Source organism: Cnephaeus nilssonii (genome assembly GCF_951640355.1).
Source record: "Cnephaeus nilssonii genome assembly, chromosome: X".
Classification (NCBI taxonomy): Eukaryota; Metazoa; Chordata; class Mammalia; order Chiroptera; family Vespertilionidae; genus Cnephaeus; species Cnephaeus nilssonii.
In genome coordinates, this window is record NC_137071.1 from 7,177,639 (window position 1) to 7,198,906 (window position 21,268).

At 41.1% G+C, this 21,268-nt stretch overlaps 1 protein-coding gene and 1 pseudogene across 7 annotated transcripts in view; both read right to left on the minus strand.

Annotated features, from left to right (window-relative positions):
- The window catches only part of SCML2 (Scm polycomb group protein like 2), a 71,927-nt gene extending 65,935 nt beyond the window's left edge, over window positions 1–5,992 (minus strand). For 5 of the 6 annotated variants that reach the window (XM_079765361.1, XM_079765363.1, XM_079765364.1 and 2 more), the window contains exon 1: window positions 5,873–5,992. The gene's annotated coding sequence lies outside the window, so the exon portion shown is untranslated. The remainder of the gene's footprint in view (window positions 1–5,872) is intronic. The other variant, XM_079765362.1, reaches the window with a different exon arrangement.
- A 3,176-nt stretch (window positions 5,993–9,168) lies between these two features.
- Window positions 9,169–9,410, minus strand: LOC307096078 (signal transducer CD24-like; annotated as a pseudogene). Its single transcript has one exon. The product of its transcript is annotated as a signal transducer CD24-like (transcript).
- Window positions 9,411–21,268: the final 11,858 nt, after the last annotated feature.

Below are 21,268 nucleotides of genomic sequence, written 5' to 3' on the forward strand. Positions count from 1 at the left end.
CCCAGCTGGTGTGGCTCAGTGGTTGAGCGTTGACCTATGAACTAGGAGGTCACACTTTGACTCCCACTCAGGGCACATGCTGGGATTGCAGGTTCGATCCCAGTTCTCTCTCCCTCTCCCTTCCTCTCTGAATTGAATAAAAATATATTATAAAATTCCCATTTTCTGATATATGTATAAACATAATCAGAAAACTAAACTTTAATTTTTTGATTGTCTTTAAAAATAAATTTTCATCCCTGAGTTGTGTATAATCAATATTAAGAATGAACATTTTTGGTAGTATTTATCATATCAAGCCTTCTGGAGAAACTAAGGTTTCTAGAGGAGAAATTTTAATTATGCTTTACTAAAATCGGCTGCAACAAATTAGAAATTAATCTTTTTCTGTGTCAAACAAGCCCAAGGGGGGAAAAACTATTTTGAAGAATTTTTAATTTATCTAACAATTGTAGCCTACAAGTTAAGATAATTAATACCTACAATTTTAAAATAATTTATGTGAAAGCTATTCATTTAGTTAAGAAGTATGTTATATCAGAAAACAGATCAATTAAAGATATGTTAAGGGTTACCAAAATCCATGTTTATAATTGTCAATTCCTAAAGTTTTAAAGCACAGCCACAGGCTAATTGTCCACGGACCTGCTGCCCACCAACATTTGCAGAGGACTGGACTTAATAGCAGGGCATGTCAATTTACTACAGGCAGTTCTCCTTGCAACATTTTGACAAAAGAACTGGGTCAGGTTACAGCCTGTCCCTATTATCACAGCAGTCCAGATTTATGGTTTCTAACACCAGCCCTCCAAGAAATAATGGAAATTATGACAACAACAATTCCTGCTAGACAACAGACTGCAGAAAAGCATGCAATAAAACACAATCTGAAGTAACCAGAAAACTAAACATCCCTGACAATGCTTCAAACATGAGGCAGGTGTGTCAGTAAATTACCCACTTAAATATTTCTACAACTTCAAAAAAATCTCAGATCAGGATTTCTAGTCTAAACCAGGCAATATATAAATGTGCTTATTATTATTGAGTACTATATTTTCTTTTAATAACCATCAAAGACAATGTGTTTATTTGAACAGATTTCTTAAACTCTACCAAGTTAATAAAAAATAAAGATAATACTGATCATTACATTTCAAATAACTTGAAAGTGTATTGAAACATACTTCAAATAATACTTTAAATCTATCAAAAGAATAAGAAGACCAATTTCACAGCAAAGGGCACATGTTTAAAACTGTATTCAGAGGCAAGAGAACTGGAGAAGAAACAGTTGCTTCACTCACGGCTTAATTTAAAACTAAATATATAATCAAAATCTGAAACCAGCTAAAAATGAAGAAAGATAGGAAAAGTGACCAAATGTTTTTTTTTTTAAATAACCTTGTCAATACATGTGCTTAAAAGTCTAAGCAAATGAAGCTGCTTGTGTCTGGAGAAACAGAGGTTGAAATAAATCAAATATGTATTCTAAAGACAAGAAGCAAAGAGCTTCATCAGCCTTTCCTTGAGAAAAGAGAGCATCTTCAAGGTATGCCCTAGAATTGCAATATATCTGTCCCTTCTGAAGTTTACAATGGCATGTTACCACAAAAGGTGGGCATGCTCTTTCCGCTATTACAACAATTTGCTCCTATAAACTTAGGAAGGGGCAGAGCCACAGCCATAAACGCACATCACAAGTAGTAGTAGGTAATCAAATGCTCTCCATTATCAAATGTTTCCCAGCTCTTTACTCGTACTAAGCTTATTCTTTTTTTTTTTTTTTGACTCCTTGGTTAAATAAGGAATTTATCTAGACTAGGTCAGATGAGTATGAAATTAAGTTAATAGCACCATCATATAAACTGCTAATAGGAACCTCAAATCTTTTGCTTTAAACCCAGTAAAATATCCCTGTTTCTTACATTAAAACATTTCCATCAACATGCCCCCAAAATGAACGTAAGATAAAGATTTAGGGATACATGTTTAGTAGAAATCGCTTATCACAAAAAAACACTAGTATTATTATTTATAAGTTGGGTAAGGTTTAGTTATATTAGACAACATAAACACAAAATAAGCAAAAATGCCTTCCTCATGAAAAACCAAAGAACATATGCAGATTTCAAATCCTGGTTTCTGAAATATTCTCAACTTACCCAGTTTTCAGAATCACCATCTCTATCTTTTTAAGAATGAGATGTTATCACTACAATAAAGGCATTTCTATGCTTAGAATAACCAAAGCCCAAACTGGTTAGAGCCTGGAAAACTCAACCACTAAATTATGCCAACCCATTTTAATCTAAGATAAACAGAGTGGTTTCTTTCATCTATTTCCCCAAGGTAAAAGGATCATAAATATTAAGACTCCAAGCCAAGGAAGAATGAACTTTTTCTTTCTAAATCACCAACATTTGCTATTTTCAAAATTTCCACGTTTTTGGTTCCTGAAATCAACAATCACTTCAAATTCTAAGATATTATGTAGTAATTTTCAGACATTAAAAATGTTCCTAAAATTCTTAAGGGTGCTTGATTTGCTCACTCCAAACTATAAAACACCTGGCAGTGCCAGATCAATATTTGCACCATAGCCTCATGGCTCTAACATAGATGGCTGTGGCAGAGCTCACTTTGTTCCTATCTTGTGTATCCTAAAAACTAGAAATGACTATGAGGAAACAATGAGAGTCCCGGGGAGAGGCGCTAATAGAGGAGACGGTCTCAGATTTCCATTCACAACTGGAATGAGAATAGAGAGGAAATAAGTTACAGACCCCTGTTACCTGGGAGAAAAAAAAAGGACCAGAGGTGACTAATAACTCAAATAGCAGATCCCTTGCATCAGCCAGTGTTCCAGTTACTAAAGTTACAAGTGATTTCTATTAACTCAAGGAGAGGGGCAGTAAAACATCCAGGTGAAATTTTCCTCCTCCTTACCCTACAAGAGCTCAAACTAAAATTGTGCCTTGGATCTTCCTTAAATGGAACAAGGGACTATGTCTTTTTCAATCAAAAGACTTGGTATTTACTCAGCCTTTTCAAGGCACTTTACTATATCATCAATTATTTCTCAGTGAGGCAGCGAGGATTACCCTGACCATTTCAATGATGCGGAAACAGACACCAACAGCAAAGGGAACAGGGGCAGGAAGGGGGTGATAGGAAGCATCTGGGAGGAACAGGCAGGCAGCTAAAAAGGAACAAACCCAAAAGAAAATGAGAGTCACATCTGGCTTATAGCTGACCATCATAACCCTTATTTGTTATTTTTGAGCTTAGAGAGATTTCTGAAACATCTTGGAAAAAATGCTCTAAATGATCAGTCAGTTAATATCTAGTTAACAGCCTAAACTACTTGGTCATAGAAGTAAAGGGTGTTTTTAGCATTAAAAATACCAATGTCCAAAGCACATTTTGATTTCAATGTGTACCAGTCATTCCTTTTCCCCCTTAGATGTTATCTGACTCAGAAAACAATCTCTCATAAAAATGTATACTTCTATAGAATCAGAACAAAAGAGTCATAAAGTTAACATCATATAAGCCAGAAAATTCTGTTACACCCAGAATTTCATTTAGAGAATTATAACCAAAATCCCTGAATTTGCCTTGAAATAAAAGGACATTCATATTAATTTTCTAAGCTATAACCTTGACCTTTTCAGGAATAAAATACTGATGGGAAGCCTTAATCACCTAGAAACCAGCACACATAGCAGCCTCTGAATACTAGCAAATGCACATTGAACTGAACTCCATACGGACAGCACAGGCACTTAATAAAGATGTGCTTATTGAAGTGTAAACCAAAACGACTGACCAACTGCCTCATGAGAAAAACTCATATCACTTTAAGACTGGCTCAAAGGTTTTTTGTACATATTATGACACCCTTAGCTTTAAAGCATCCTCACCCATAATGTATTCAGTTACATTAATCTTTTTTTTCCAAACTATCGATTTCAGAACAAATCAGATTCTCTTAGGAAACAGGTATACACCTTTAAGAAGCTTATACGGTTGTTCGATAAATATGAAATTTATTCAAAAATTCCAAAGCCATTTTAATGGTGTTTGACTAAGTGTGTTTTTTTTTATTCCATCATACTATTTTGAAGATTATGGATAAAGCTATAGCCAAACAAATACAAAACGTGGGGTCAGTGCTCATAAACTCACTCCTTTCTTGAAATCCCAATTGGACTAACTTCCAAAAGCGTATTTTGCACATTCCTCCCACTTAAATGTACAAAGCCACAAACAGAATACAAGAACAATCACCCTTGGGAATACATTTAAAGAGTAATTAAGAAAAGAATGGCAAGGAAGGCAAAACTGTCTTTATTGAAAAACATTCCCAAGCACTCCTCTTGATAAAAATGAAATATGTGTCTATGAACTATTGTTATACAATTACTTGTCACAGAAAGCCGTACTCCATAAATGTTAAACATCTTATAATATTCTTTCCCCAAAACAGATATATTTATAAATAGCTCTGGGGTCATTAAAAATGCAGGAGTATCTGCCAGTGGTTTGGGGAAAGAACACTTTAATTCTGTAAATCCTGCGAACATAATGAAGTACTCACTTCCTCTGCCTTAGTTTCCCCTACTAACCTATCAATTCACTTTCTAGAGATGTCCCGAAGTCACCCTAGAGTTAAGTCATAAACGCTAATCTATTTCTTCAAAGTAGAGGCCAATTTCCACCTGCAATCGCACGTCACTATGAATGACAAATGTTTTACAACCTTTCTTTTTAAAAAAAATCAATAGCCTTAAATAGGAACGTGTACCTAAATACCTGTGCTGTCAAAACGTTCTGGGGAGGTGGATCCCCATTACAGTTCAGCCCTCAAAGCAAGGAAGAACCTCAAAGCGCAAAACCTATTCAATTCACCTACCAGTTCTACCTCAGACGAGTCACACTTAGGATGCAGCACAACCACTCACTAGGTGGAGAAAGAGAGAAAGCGGTCTCCAAACCAAGGTAGCCAAGGTCCCGATCCCGTCACGCCTGCGAAAGCACCTCGCCTCGCCGCCTCGCCGCCTCGCCGCTCCGCAGGAGAGCAGGAGCCGCGCACTGCGCTACCCACACCCCGGATTCCGAGAGCTGCCGCTCCAAGCCCCCTAGACAAGCCACTGGCGCTCCCGCCAGCTCCTCCGCTCCCCCGCCAGCTCCTCCGCTCCCCCCCCCCCCCGCTCCTCCGCCCCCCCCCCGCTCCTCCGCTCCCCCCTGCTCCTCCCTTCCCCACACACCAGCCGCCACCGAGCCCCCTGCGCGAGTCCGACGGGCACCTAGCATCAGTACCCAAACCCGCGCTCCGCCACCGGCGCATCCTTCCGAGCGGGCACGTCCACTCGCAAACTCCGAAAGTTACTTCACAAGTCCACAGAGGGCAACCGGGCGAGTTTCGGCCCCGAGCACGCAAAGTCAGCCCCGCTGCCCATCCGCGCTGCCCCCCGCGGGCCCGACCCGGCCCCACGCACCGCGGGAGGATGCTCGGGAAGGTGCCGTCGGCGCTTGGGACCAGGGGCAGCCGGAGGGGGAGCGGCCAGGCTACCGAACCCCAGGGGAGTGTGAGGGGCGCCGCGACAGAGGCGGAGGGCGCTATGTGGGGCAGGGGGACCCCAGATCTCGGGATGGGGGGTGTGGGTGAGGCCGCCGCGAGTGGGCGACAGGGGTGCAGGGCCCAACTAAGGCCCGACCCCGCGGGGCGGTTGAGGGGGCGTTCCGCGCGCGGGACCCGCCGCGAAGGGCTCCCGGCCACCCGCCCGCCCGCCCGCGAACACGGCCAGATACCCGACTCCGAGGCTCCGCCTGGCTGGTCCTCGAGGGGCCGGGGATAACCACCTACCTAGGGTCTCGTAGGCAAAGGGAGCGAAATTCCGATCGCACTGGTCACCGATTCCCCGAGAGCAGGCACGGATCTTCACACCGCTGCCGCCATGTTTGAGAAGCCGCGCGCGGAGCCGCGCATGCCCCGCAACCGCCACTGGCGCCCCGCCCCCTCTGGCCCGCGTGCCCTGCGGTTGCCGCGAGCACGCCCTTTGACCGCGGCCGCGTGCGGGGCCGGAGCTGGGGGACCCAGCTGTGAGCCCGCGCGGGCACACACCGCGAGCCCGGGAAAAGCCCTGGGCAGTTTTTCCTTATCTTCCTCCCATAATCTGCTCTCCCGCCAAAAAAAAAAAAAAAAAAGCCAGTCGCAGCCCCTGTACCCTAACTGGGACCCCAGGGTGTGCGTCAAGTTCCTTCCCGGGAACTCGCTCCCCTAACCTGGACCATCGCCTTGGATTCTGGGCCACCAACCACCCTGGCCACACGCTCAATAGGCAGGCGCTTCCCTAGGAACTCAAGCAAGTTCTATGAGCAAGGAAAAAGCATCTCCTTAGAGCAGCTGGAACAAAACCACTCCTTTGGGAGTTGCAGCATATTCCTTAAAACAGCGACACCCCCCTCCCCCCCACCACCCCCCAAGAGCTTTTGACAGGCATTACCCTCCAGTTCCACATTCTGGATTAAGTTGTTCCTCCAAACCCAGGCTTGAGCTAATGGGAACTACCATTAACCTTAGGGTGTTTGGGAGCATCGTGCGTTTTGGGGTCTCCTCTCCTCCACCCGCCTTGCCCGGTTCTGAGCTGTGGTGCAGGTGGAGGTGCATCTAAGAGCAGGCTTGCTAATAATCGTAAAACAGCCCACGAATCTCTCTGAGCAAAATGTGGAAAACCAGAGACATTATCCCATCCCTCCTTGTGAGGTTGAGTATAAGCGGATTTAAAACATTATGTTTAAAATAAAAAGTGTCAGGCCTTCTTTAACCCTTTCAAAAGCTGTATGACGGTTTGGCATCCATGATCTCTTTAACATAGTATGTAGAGCATAATGTATTTTTAAATCATAATTTGGAAATCAGAGTCTAAAACTTTTTAAAACCCCAAAGAATATATCCATTTAATACAATGCATAATGCAATTATTTTCATTCACAACTTTCACAACATTAAGCAAGAGCCAAATGAGAGTGTTTTTTATTGTTTCTAAACGTTGGTGAATGGCACAAAATCAAATTGCTCTGATTAACTTTGAATTCTTTAAAAATGAATAAATAGCCCTGCCCAGGTATCTCAGTTAGTTAGAGCTGTTGTCCACATAAGGCCAAGGTTGCAGGTTCCACCCCGGGTTAGGGCACATACCTTACAAGAATCAACCAATGAATGCATAAATGGATGGAACAACAAATACCTTTCTCTCTCTCTCTCTCCCCTTCCTCTCTCTAAAAATCAATCAATACCTTAAAAAATAAAGAAAATGAATAGATGTTAATGCAAAATTCATAAAAACTTTAAGATGAAAATAGAAAAAGTAGGCCATTGATATGCAAATATTAAAGAGACATTTGGTCATTTGGTCAATTGTGTAACATCACATTGGAGAATATGTTGAAATAATCTAGGATGAAGATTCAAAAATGTTTTTAAAAACTTTCTTTAACAGAAGGAAATTAAACAGGTTTAACCCTTTGCACTCGCTTTCCTTTTTCCCCAGCTGCTACTGATGCTAATGGTGTTGAGTCACACTTGACATCCGAGTGCAAAAGGTTAATTTAAGTAAACCCTTAGCTTGGGCTGAGGGGAATGTTTAAATTCTTAATTACTGGCCATTGTCTTTCTAATCCCAATGCAATGGAAATAGTTGAAATTCATCTCCACATCCTATATAATAAAGAGGTAATATGCAAATTGACCATTATGCCCTCACAAGATGGCTGCCTATGACCAGGCCAGCAGGGGGGTTAGTGAGGGACAACCAAATGACTGAATAAGCAGGCTGCATGGGGCGACCAGGCTGGCAAGGGGGGGACAGTTGGGGGGGACCTGGCTAGCAGGAGGGGCAGTTAGGGGCGATCAGATAGGCAGGCAGGTGAGCGGTTAGGAGCCAGCGGTCCCAGATTGCGAGATGGATGTCTGATTGCCGGTTTAGGCCTGGTCCCAGATTGGAGAGGGTACAGGCTGGGCTGAGGGAACCCCCTCCCCTGGTGCATGAATTTCATGCACAGTGCCACTAGTATACATATAAATAGAACCAGAGCTTTTTGCATTACCTGTTTTATGTCCTTATAACTTTAATGAAGCAAATGAAAACTGACTCTGTTCCAAATTTCATCCTTTATCTCTAGATAAAAATCTATTCTTTTTCAAGGTATGTAGGGAGCAGCTATAGGGTTAAGCCTCAGACTGACCTGTTGGCAAAGCCACAAACAAGTCTCAGCTTAGAGGGCACAGCCCTCTTAGCATAATTAAGCTTGACCTTATGACACTCCCTAGATCCTTCCTGGGTAGCTAATGGGATGTGGGAGGGGCAGCAAGTGCTGCCAAAACAAGTGAAACTCACAAGAACATTGTAACTACATTGACCACTACCTTGTTTACCTATGGCTATAAAATAAAGCATCAGCTTGCCATCTGGATCTTTTCTCTGTGGCCTCAGCCAGGCACAGGAAGATCCACTTAGACCCAGCTTATTCTCTTTGTCTGTCTTTTCTACATCCTTTGCCACCCTCCCTCAGGCTTCCTGAACCCTTGGCTGTGCTGGCATGGCACAAAGGTAGAATTGTATGTGCCCATACTTCTTAAGCCACATTTAAGAAAATCACCTCTGAACTAATTTTGGATGTGTCTCTCTTCATCTTGTACATGAAAGTCCAGCATATTTAATATTGGCATTCATCATCTAGTTAAACCTTGCACATGCTCTTCAAACCAATCAAATTTAAGATACTCAACATTTTCTGTCAATAAAATTACGTGTGGAATTAGCAGATTCAATGAAGACCTGTTTTTTTCCTTGTCACACTGGATGTCTAGATGCCATTTGGATTGGGTTTAGAAGATGGAGAAGTATAGACATTTCTTGTCCCAACTCTTAAGAGTAGAGATGTATGCTGCCAAAACCGGTTTGGCTCAGTGGATAGAGCGTCGGCCTGCGGACTGAAAGGTCCCAGGTTCGATTCTGGTCAAGGGCATGTACCTTGGTTGCGGGCACATCCCCAGTAGGGGGTGTGCAAGAGGCAGCTGATCGATGATTCTCTCTCATCGATGTTTCTCTCTATCCCTCTCTCTTCCTCTCTGTAAAAAATCAATAAAATATTTTTTTTTTAAAAAAAAGAGTAGAGATGTAGATGAGAGAATGAAATCACAAAGAGGCTGGCTGTTGACTGCAGAGCACTGCCACTTGCCCTGGTGGTGGCATTCACTGAACTTGAGGTGTTCAAGGTATTGTGGGAGGGGTTACTTGCAGGTGTTACAACAGTTGTTTGGTTTGAATAAATCTGTGTGGCAAGAGCAATGAAGGAAGTAGCAGCCCCAGTCTGAGCCTGGCTACCATGACTCTGCCCATGTCCGCTCTGTCAGTGCACCACAAGTCTCACTGGATGCTGGGCACATGGAGAACCCCTGGCTTGGGATGGGCACAGGCAAAATCTTCATTTACACCTGTTTCACATGTATGAACCCTTTATTAAGTTGTAGAAATACTTTGATTGTTACATTGGCAGTCTCACGGGTGCCTCATTTACTTCCCATATTTCTGTTTTTAACATAAAATTACTGAAGTCCGTTCGCATTATCTATATTAAAACATACTTTGTTGTTAATCCTCACCCCTCACCCAAGGATATGTTTCCATTGATTTTTGGAGAGAATGTAAGGGAGAGGGAGAGACAGAGAAAGAGAAACATTGATGTGAGAGAGACACATCGATTGGCTGCCTCCCGCACCTGCACAGACCAGGGCCTGGGATTGAGCCTGCAACCCAGGTACATGCCTTTGAACAAAATAGAACCTGGGACCTGTCAGTCCACGGGCCAACACTCTATCTACTGAGCCAAACCCGCTATGGCAGAATATCTTCTTAATGACTATGTTCACCAAAGCCTTTGACTCTGTTATATTAAATGAGTTATTGATAATACCTATGATCTGTTGAGTACCTACAGTGTGCTAAAAATCATGCTAGCCTCTTTAGATACATAATTTTCAATATTCATAATGTTCTTTCACAAAACTCTGATGAGGTAGATACCTTTATTCCCATTTTACAGATGAGGAATTTGAATGTTGCATAGCAAATAGGTGGTAGGATCAGCTTCTGAACATATATTCGAATCTTTCCTAACTATTCTTTCCACCATCTCATCAATCATATGTTTTCATCTTAGACTATGTATATAAACATTCAATAATTACTATTTTATTTACCTACACCCTGCTTTTCCTTTTTCGCCTTTGCCAAAATAAACTTGAGACTACTTCTTAATGATGTTAGCATAGGCCAGAACATCACTGGTTCTTTTACATTATATGGAAGTGCTTTGCACACAGTAGGAATTTGGTAAAATATTTGTTGAATAAATAAATGGATAAATGAATACCTCCTATTACGGCAGTCAATTAATTTTGCCTGTTAAACCTGAAAATAAAGAAACTATTTGAACTGAAAGAATAAAAACTAATGCTGATAAAATCTAAGTTTTCATGACTATTTTTCAAGCCTCAGATTTGCTCCTATAGTTCTCCTGACTCAACCCAAAACCTGTGACAACCTTAAAGATCCCTCATCACCACCCAACTCAACCAGTGGCCTCCTGCTAGCACTCACCCCATCTCAGCCTGCTCTCGAATAGCTCAGGCTTCCATTAGGAGAGTTGAGCAGAGCCCTCCTTGGAGCTGTAGCAGCCCTGGAGAACATGGGCTGAAGTGAGCAGAGGCTGGGAACAATCACAGCAGTTAGGGTTCGAAGGTCACAGGGAGAGTGTGAGGACCAGAACAGGCAGTGGGCCAGCTGGATTGACAGCTTCACAAGACCACTTCAACAAATGTGGGTTTTTTCCAATTGAGCTTTAAACTATCTGCAAAAAAGTGCTCAAATCATAAATGTATAGCTCAATTAATTTTTACGTATATACTGACACTGACATCAAAGTATAGACATTTCCAGCACCCCAGAAAATCTTATGAATCTTCCCAGTCAAGAACACAATTTTTCTGACTTCTGTCACTATAAATTAGTTTTGCCTGTTCTTTGGTATCTTATCAATGGATTTACTAGTATATAGCACTAGAGGACCCATGCACGAATTCGTGCATGGGTGGGGTCCCTCAGAGTGGCCTGCGGGGATCAAGCCCCAGCTCATACCCCCAGCCTTGCAGCCCCACAACCCCGCCTGGCACCCCACCGTGACTTGGCGCTGCTCCCTCACCTGCTCCATCATCCCACATGTGGGGCAATGTGTCCCGGGCCGGGCCCTCCCATCCGGCTCCCTTAGCACCTGAGAGCTGGGTGGTGGCCCCGCCCCCCACCACCCCACTGGCAATCTGGCCCCACTTGCACCCGCCTTCACCTGGTGCCACCTGCTCACAGCTCCACCATCCAGCCACAGTCCCGCTCTCTTCAGAGCCCATCGGGGCCCACAGCGCCTCCACTACCACCTGCTGCCAGCGCCATGTCGCCAATGCCCGCCATGTTCCGCACCACCTCCTGGTGGTTAATGCATGTCATAGCGAGCAGTCGAACTCCCGGTCAAACAACCACCCAAGGAGACAATTTGCATATTAGGCTTTTATTATATAGGATGTCCTCTTTTGTGTCTGGCTTCTTTCACTTAACATTATGTCCCCAAGATTCATCCCTGTTGTTGAAGCATCACCCTCATTCTTAGCAAGTGTTGCAGACATCCTTGTTCTTCCCCTTTCCCAAAAGCTGTGTTATGTGTGTTTTTTGGTGCGTGTGTGTGTGTGTGTGTGTGTGTGTGTGTGTATGTGTGTGTGTGTGTGTTTGACTAAAGCTATTGTAAATTGTCTTCCAATTATTTTCTCCTCCTTTTTATAATGAATACTCTTTAATTTTGGCAGTAATCTGGCCTCTAATTATATTAAACCTTAGTTACCTTGATAATGAAAACTTTGTTTTATTCAAAGTCAAGGGCAGGTTTCACTTCATACCTCTTCAGGGTACTGTGTAGGTAAACTATTGATCCTTCTCCCATTTTATGTCCTCTGACTAAATACAGATTTGTAAACCAACATGATGGCTAGAAAGATGAACATTTATTTTTTTATTTTTATTTTTTAAATATATTTTATTGATTTTTTACAGAGAGGAAGAGAGAGGGATAGAGAGTTAGAAACATCGATGAGAGAGAAACATCGATCAGCTGCCTCTTGCACACCCCCTACTGGGGATGTGCCCGCAACCAAGGTACATGCCCTTGACCGGAATCGAACCCGGGACCCTTGAGTCCGCAGGCCGACGCTCTATCCACTGAGCCAAACCGGTTTCGGCTAGAAAGATGAACATTTAGAGGCCCTTTCCATTCCATATATTCCATAGATTTGGGCAATGGGTTTTGTTTGTTGCTTGCCTCTGCTTTGGCAAAAACAAACAAGCAAAAAATAAGGCAAACAACCAAGAGAAAATGATTGGAAAGGTATAAAGGCAAACTAACATAGGCACTAATGGAAATAGAGGCAACAGTATCTGACAAAAGGAAGAATAAACTTAGGGGAAGATGAGGTCAAGAAAACTGGGAATACATTGGATAGAAGTGGTTACTTGTGTACCCTGCCAGGCCAAAGTAAGCAGGAGCCTAAGAGATAGCACACAGCACAGCACAGCATTTTTTTTCCCCTCTGAAGCACGGAATGTTCTTTGCTCCTTGACTGGTTCAATTCCCTTGTGCATATTGATATTTTTGCTGGTTCACCTCTTCCACTTCCCTGGGGCCTCTCACACCATTTGTTTCCCTTCCAGTCCCTGTCTTTCTTGGGCTGGCCTTTTTATGTCTTCTCCTGTCCCTATGACAGCTTGATGAATGGCCCCTCTCACTTCTGGTCTTGATGATACTTTTACTCTGGCCGTGTTACCACTCCTAAATGAGTCCAACTTTCACCAATCTAGGTTTTTGGAAATCTCTTAAGTCATAACACTTAGACTAAACTATGTGTTTTGTTTTTTCTTGTGTGTGTATGTGTTTAATTTTTTAAATACTGAAAGAATAGTATAATGGGCCCTATGCACCCATCACTCAGCCCCCAAAATTATGGGCAATCCTGCCTCATCCATACCCTTCTCCAATTTCCCCCACTTCCTATTATTATAAAACAAATTCTAGACATCATATCATTTATTTTGTAAATATTTCCTTATGTATCTCTAAAAGATGACTTTTTATAACATAATTGTATTAGTATTCTTGTGCTGCTATAAGTAATTACCAAAAACTTAGTGGCTTAAAACAATAGAAGTTTATTATCTTACTAGAGGCCTGGTGCACAAAATTTGTGCACGGGTAGGGTCCCTAGGCCTGGCCGGCAATCAGGGCTGATCTGTGGGGTGACAAGTGGGGTGATTGGGCGAGGGGGGCTGCTGGCACCGGCCTTGGCTGGCCTGGGGCCTGTGGGCTGGGGGCAGCTTCTGTGTTGAGCGTCTGCCCCCTGGTGGTCAGTGCACATCATAGCAACCGGTCTTTCCACTGGTCATTCTGCTGTTAGGTAGTTTTGCTTATTAGGCTTTTATTATATAGGATAGTTACAGAGGTCAGAAGTCCAAAATAGGTAGGCAGGGCTGTGTTCTTTATGGAAGCTCTGGAGGAGAATCAGTTTCTTTGCTTTTTCATCTTCAAACATCTATCTATCTACCTATCTCTATCTCTATCTCTCTCCCTGACTTCGGTTTCCATGGTCACCTCCTCTGACTCTGACCCTCTTTCTTTTATAAGAACCCTGTGATTACCTTGGACGCACCCAGATAATCCAAAATACTTTTCCTATTCAAGATTCTTAACTAAATCACATTTGCAAAGTTTTGGTGTGTTTTTTTGTTTGTTTGGTTCCAGGGATTATGGTGTGGCATCTCTTGGGAAAGGCATTATCCTATCTACTTACAGAAAAATAACCATAATATCACCTAAACAATTAGAAATAATTTCTTAATATCATCAAATATCCATTCACTATTCAAATTTCCAATTGTCCCATAAAATAACATACCTTTTGTTTTATGGCTTTAGAAAAAAGAAAGGATGCAAGTAAGGTCCACACATTGCAATTGGATGACATGTCTTTGATAGTCTCTCTCTTTTTTTTAACCTTCATCTGAGGATATGTTTTATTAATTTGAGAGAGAGAAAGAAGCAGTTGCCTGTTGTATGCGCCCTGACTGGGGATCAAACCCGAAACCTAGGCACATGCCCTGACCAGAATCGAACCTGAAACCTTTTGGTGTACAGGAAGATGCTCCAGTCAACTTAGCCATCTGTCAGGGCCTTTAAAAGTCTCTTTTAATCCATAGGTTCCTACTTCATATCTTTTTTTCCCTTTAATTTGTTAATTTAAATATCTTGGTTCCCAATGGTTGGGATTTTGCTAATTGTATCCCCATGGTTTGATATGTTACTCTGTCCCCTATATTTCCTACAAATTGGTAATTTATAGCTTGGTAAGATTTAAGTTTTGTTTTTTTTTCTGCAAGACTGATTCCTGGGTAGTAGGTAGTGTGTTCTTACATCAGAAGGCACATGATGCCTAGTTGTCTCTCATTTTATGATGTCAGCAGCTGTTAATGGGCAATGCCTAAATTTATTAGGTCAGCAGTTCTCAAAATGTGGTCCCCAGACCAGCAGCATCAGCCTTACCTGGGAACATATCAGAAATGCATCCTCAGGCCTCCTCCCAGACCCACTGAGTCAAAAATGCTGTGGTGGGACCCAGCAATATGAGTTTTAACCAGTCCTCTAGGGGATGGTAATACAGGTTAAAGTTTGGGAATCCCCACAGTTAATTCATCAAGGTTGCCCAGTGCCGATATCTTAAAACTAACATTAACTTAAAAGGATTTGGGCAAAATAAAGTAAAACCATGTTCAAAAGAGTCAGCTAGAGGAGCAAACATGTTTTTAAGTGAGGAATTGAAAAGATGTAAGTAGGCATAGAATCCACACTGCTTCATTGAGAAACACATTAGAAAAACTGAACTCATAGATACAGAGAACAGATTGGTGGTTGCCAGAAGTTGAGGTAGAAGGGTGGGGGTAGGGTTTTGGGAAAAATGGGTGGAGGTGGCCAAAAAGTACAAACTTCCAATTATAAAACAAATAAGTCCTTGGAGTGTACTGTACAGCATAGTAACTATGACCAATAATACTCTGTTGCATACTTGAAAGTTGCTAAGAGAGTAGATCTTAACAGTTCTCATCATAAGAAAAAAATGTAGCTATGTGTGATGATGGATGTTAACTAGACTTAGTGTGGTGATCATTTTGCAATATATACAGATAACAAATCTTTGTGTTGTACACCTGAAACTAATATAATGCTACATGTCAATTATACCTCAAATTTTTAAAAAATGGAATAGAAAAAGGTTGAGAAACAGTGGTCTAATCCCACTAAAAAAAAAAAATCAAAACAAAACACACATTAGAGAAACTCAAAAACAAAGGCTTGGGAGGATGGGAAGAGATCAACCAAAGACTATATATGCATATATGCATAGCCCATTGACATAGACAATAATGTGGTGAAGGCCTAGGAGGGGCGGGGGGGGGGGGGGGGAGGGAGGGAGGGAAAGGGAGGGAAAACAGGAGACAACTATAACAGACTCAACAATAAAAACAAAACCAAAAAAGCTTACCCTTTTAAAATATTTTTAATTTTTTGAAATAACAGATAAGAATGCTTTAAAATCCACACAATCGCTCATCAAGATTTAGGAGGGATTTAAAAATGAAGAACAATAACAACAGCAATGTTGAGTTAATGGGCAAGTGGATGCAAAGATAAATGGCAATGCTCTGGGCACTTTAGCATTCAATGGCTTGAGTTCAGAGCTACAAACACAAGTCAAGCATCCTGTGTGAGTTTTATAGCAGTACCTTTATTTTCAACATACATGAATTCTGAATAGGGGCTACCATGAGTGTGATAGAGAAAGCATAGGGAGTGGAGGACCTAGTGATATTTGGCACTGCTTCTTCCTGGGACTGGGACTGGGACTGGGACTGATTTAAAGTGCACCGGACTCTAAAATGAATGGAAAACCACTCCACCAGCCAGCCATAAGCTCCTCTAGAACAGGTCCAGACACTATCTAAAGGCAGCATCTGGCATTGGAAAGCACCTACATGACACTCTCTGCATATCTATTTCTTATTCAGGCAGGAAGTATTTACTGAGCCTACCACACACCAGATCCTATGCTAGATGCATACAGTCTGCAGACAAATAAACAAGTGATCTTAATGGTAAAGGCTATAGATGAAATTAACACATTGATTATAGGCACCAACAGGTATATTCACTTGTTAAGGACATGTACTCTTAACATGTTTTTATTTATGAATAAAAATAAGCCTTCATGCAAAATCCTATAAACTTTGAATATAGGACATAGTGAAATTAGACAAGCTTACATAAAATTCACTCAGAGAATATTTTCCTCCTTTTCTTAAAAACTTTCTTTAGCTCCTGGCTTTTGGGAATTTCCACCAAACTCTCCTTCACACATTCCCAGCAATTTGTCATTCAAAACCTTGTCTCTAGGCATCTAGAGGGAGGGAGTCAGTCAACCACATGGTCTAAAGCTTGGAGTCCAGCAAGCCTTGAATAGCATAGTACTCTCAATGGCCTCTCTTCTCCCCTCTAATGCTGGGGACCTCAACCCAGGTGCCTACAAAAAGAAGGTGGAAAGTTGTGGTTTCATGGGATACTTCGTGTAAACCCACAGTGTGCAAACCACTTTTATTAGATAGCATTGGCTAGAAAAGGAGAAAAAATATACCAAGCCTAAGGCTGCAAACTTCCAGAGCATGACACAACATGTTAAAAGGCTTAGTGCCATGAACAATCAGGTCCTTGTCATCTATCCATTTGCTAGCACAGTTTCCACAAATAACAGGGAATTTCTAAATTTTCATAAAACATTTTGGAAGCATAGGATGGGCCAGCTTTCTGGCAGTCTCTCTAAGAAAATGACTGCAAAGGTTTTGGTGTGAACAGCCTTAAGTATTTTAAATCCTTGGTAAATAAAGTTGCCAAGAGTCCCAAATATGTTTTACTATTTCTGAATTGGACGTTCAGGATTATTTTAGGGGGAATTTTTTTCAACAACAAATATTTTAATAAATGAGTTATCCTAATCCCCTTTCTTAAATGTTGATGACTTTGGGAAATTTCATAAATTAAAAACAAACTTTAGTAGCCAAATTGCAGAGGTTGAGATACATAGTAAAAATTTCCTAGAAAGCATACTTTAAAGAATACTGATTTCTAAATCAAAGATTTGAGAAACCAGCATAACCTACTAATCTGAAATTAGAAAATTCTAGCGTTCTTTCAGCAAGTTATTTTGAAAGATGGGTGTTCTAAATCTGGCTCCCATTATGGTAGCCACTAGCCACAAGTAGCTATTTAAATTTAAATTAATTAAAATAAAATTAAAAATTCAATCCCTCAGTCATACTAGCCTCATTTCAAGTGTGGCTAGTGACTATGGTACTAGTGCAGAACATTTACATCTCAAAGAAACTCCTATTGAACGGAATTGTTCTATATCCTTACTACTCAAAGGGTGAACCAGCAGCTTCAGCAGCATCTCAGAGCTTGTTAAAAAGACAGACTAGGAGGTAATGGGGGGGGATAAGGACACATGTATAATACCTTAATCAATAAAGAAATTAAAAAAAATACAGAATAAATAATAAATAAATTAAATAAATAAATTAAAGAAAGAAAGAAAGAATCGCATGCCCCACACCAAACCCACTGAATCAGAATCATCATTTTTACAAGATGCCCAGGCAATTTGTGTGCATATTAAAGTTTGAGAAGCATTGGTCTAAATCAGTGTTTCCCAGATTAGCTTGCCCTAGAGCACTCATTAATCATTCAGAAAGCAGGGCCTTCCTCGTCTAGAGCTTCTAAGTCTGACTCTTCAGAGCAGGTGCTTAGGACTCTGTATGTTTACCAATCACTCTAGGTGATTCCTATTACTCTGGAATTGGGCACTGATATATTTTTTAAACGCCCTATGATTCTGATGGGCAGTCAAGGTTAAGAACCACTGCTCTAAATGATTTGATCTCAAACCTGCTTCTGGTCATAAAATTGGGTATTTGATTTTAAACAGAGGTAAAGTGATGGCATTAAAATAAATCTAACAGTTTATGCATCTTAGAAACACAGCTAAAGATCTTATTATGTATTACATGAGCTAGAACAAGAAGTAGCAATGTAAGATTTTGACTATTTTGCTATTTTTGTTACATAATCAGACAGAATTCTATAGGGTATTTTGGGAGTTTTGCTGTTTCTCTTACTTTTTATGTATTGGCTTTCTGAATAAAATGATTAGCTCCTTAAAGATGAAAATAAGGTTTTCTATTTTTTGGACCTTATAACTCCTACCCTAAAATATACACTTGTTGACTCAAAATAACCGATAATGAGACCCAGATAGAACAAAGTCATAGTATTTTAACAGCAACAGCAGAAGACAAGAAACCTCCAAAAAAAAAACCACCCAGCTATGAAGAAATAAGAGTCCTATAGAGATAAGGAATGGGGTAACAAAAACAGATGTGGCAAAATATGCTATTAATAAAGGAAAAATGAAAAAGAAGTGTTCTAAATCAGAAAGCATCAGATAGGTGGTTGGTCCTCAGATATTAATTATATTATTATGCTTCATAACTTAACTTTTATAGCCCTAGATACCTAGAGTAAAAAATAGAAAAGGCTTAAAATTAGTTAATTGTCCAACTTAAGAAGTTAAAAAAAGAGAATAAACTCAAGGAAACAAAATATAAAAACAACTGAGAATATCAATGAAATTTAAAAAAACAGAAATAAAATAAAGACTAGCAAAGCTAAAAGTTTGGTTCTTGAAAAATATATATATATACGTAGAAATGATTCACATTTTCAATCAATTCACCCCAGATTTATCTGTAGATTCAGTGCAATTCCAATAAAAATTCTTGTGGGTTGTTTTTTTAAGAACCCTGATATGCTGATTCTAAATTTTATTTCAGGATTTCTCACCCTTGACAGTGATGACATTTGGGATTGAATAACCATTGTGTTGTGCATGTAATTGTTTCCTAATTTATATATTTAGTTAGTTTCCACTTTCAGCCACTCTCTCAACTCTTTCTCCCTCTCATTCTGTCTCTCCCTATATATATAATTCCCTTCCTACAGATAGCTACCCAGGATACACTCCACACACACACAACTTCCCTTCTCTCCCAACTTTGCCAGACTAGGGTTTTTATCCCCTCACACATGCCTGGTTTTGGCTTCCCATCTCATCTCATTGCATGTACAGATCATTGGGGCCAGAACTATGCTTTTTAAGTCCATAGCTCCTTCTTTGTCCCCAGCAACCACATTCCCATTCCCTATTTCTTCACTCCAGAGAGCCAGGCTTATTCCTTTCCTCAGTCAACCAATATTTACCAGCCACTTTCACTATACCCAATGCACTGAATTAGGTACAATGGGAGATATAATAAGGTGAACCAGAGAAATCCCTGGCCTCAGGAACATGCAGACCAGTGGAGGAGGTGGCATATACTAGTATACAGCAGAAATAACTATAAGGGAGAAAGGAATGTGTCAGGTCTTGCCCACATCTATAAAATCAACACTATTCCAGATCCCAAGATGAATTTGACCTACGGCAGGAAGCATTTAACAGACTCCAGCCCCTGGAAGTAAGCTTGACATAAGCACCCAGCTGTCCTTACCATGTGGTTCTGACTTTGTCACTGCACCCAAGTTCCTGTTCTGGAAACTTGCTTAATATCTCAGCCCCCTACTCGGGCGGCTCCAGATCTTATCATTGGATTCTACCTTGGCCTCTGCCCCTTGTATTTGATTCTAGTAACTTTTACAGTATATTGTTATTGTTATTATTTTTATTGCTATTATTATTTTAGCCTTGGTCCTTACATGAACCAGGGAACTGCTCTGAACTGCAGCTACCAGATGGTGACTTGTTTGTTCTTCTTGGTGATCCTCTCTGATGCCACCTATCTGCACTTTCAAACTTCACCTTACCAGGATTATTGTGACTTACTGAGGATGCTGGCTACTTTACCCTGGGTCCCTATCCCGTTTCTGTCCGTGACTCAGTGCTAACTTGCTCTTAGATCCCAAACTCCTTCATATGTCCACTCTCACTGCCTGTCCAGCTCTCCCAAGCTGTTGTCCCACAGCTAAGAAGTGACCAGTTCCAAGTCCTGCCTCCCAGCCAACCAGGTATAACTAACCCTGCCCCACCAAATACTGGGGTGTGACTGTAGATTCTGGAACAGGCATCGATCAAGTGTTTACAGAGTTAATTAAACAAAGGAATAGAGGGATTTCTTTCTAGGAAAAAAAATGATGTATTGGGGAAGATCTTATGGGGAGGCTCTGAAAGGCTTTTTCAGGCAAAAGCACAAAGGTGAAGAAATTTGAGATACACATGGGAACCAGCAAGTCATTTAATTTGGCTGGAGCAAAGAGCACAGAGCACAGTGATTTGATAAAAGTGGGCTGATTCCATTTCGTGGAGGGCCTTGAAGGTCAGGCAAAGGAGTTTGTACATTATTCACTAGAAAATGTGGAGCCACTGTAAGTTTCTGAGGTATAATTAGACTTACACTTCTCCGGGTATAAAGTCGTGTATCTGGAGTATATGTAGAGTCTAAGATCTTTAATGAGTATCTGATTTAAGGCAGTTACAATAGGAAGGGAAAAGGAGGGATAATTACAATATTGTCATAGAGGAGATAGAATTAAAAGATAAGATGCCATAACTCATACTTCCCACTTCTTTGATTTCAGTATTCAAAATGACAGATTTGTGACTTGCAAACCAGGAGGATGGTACTGTGTATTTGACAGAAATGAGCCATGCAGGTAACTGGGGTTCTGGTCACCAATTTCAATGTGTGTGGGGAGGTTCCACGCTCTTGTACTAGCTGGGTGTCTTACAACTTAACTCAATTCTGACACTAGCTACTGAGAGATAGCATTGATTCTACAGGTTAAGAGTTGACTCAAGATGCTAATTCAAAGTCCAGATTGTTACCTGTACTTCTGGCCAACTGGTGATGGATTGGAGGTATCCAGAACTCCCCCGAAGGGTATGATTGATTTGCTAGAGCAGCTCATGGAACTCAGAGAAACATTTTACGCACTAGATCACTGGTTT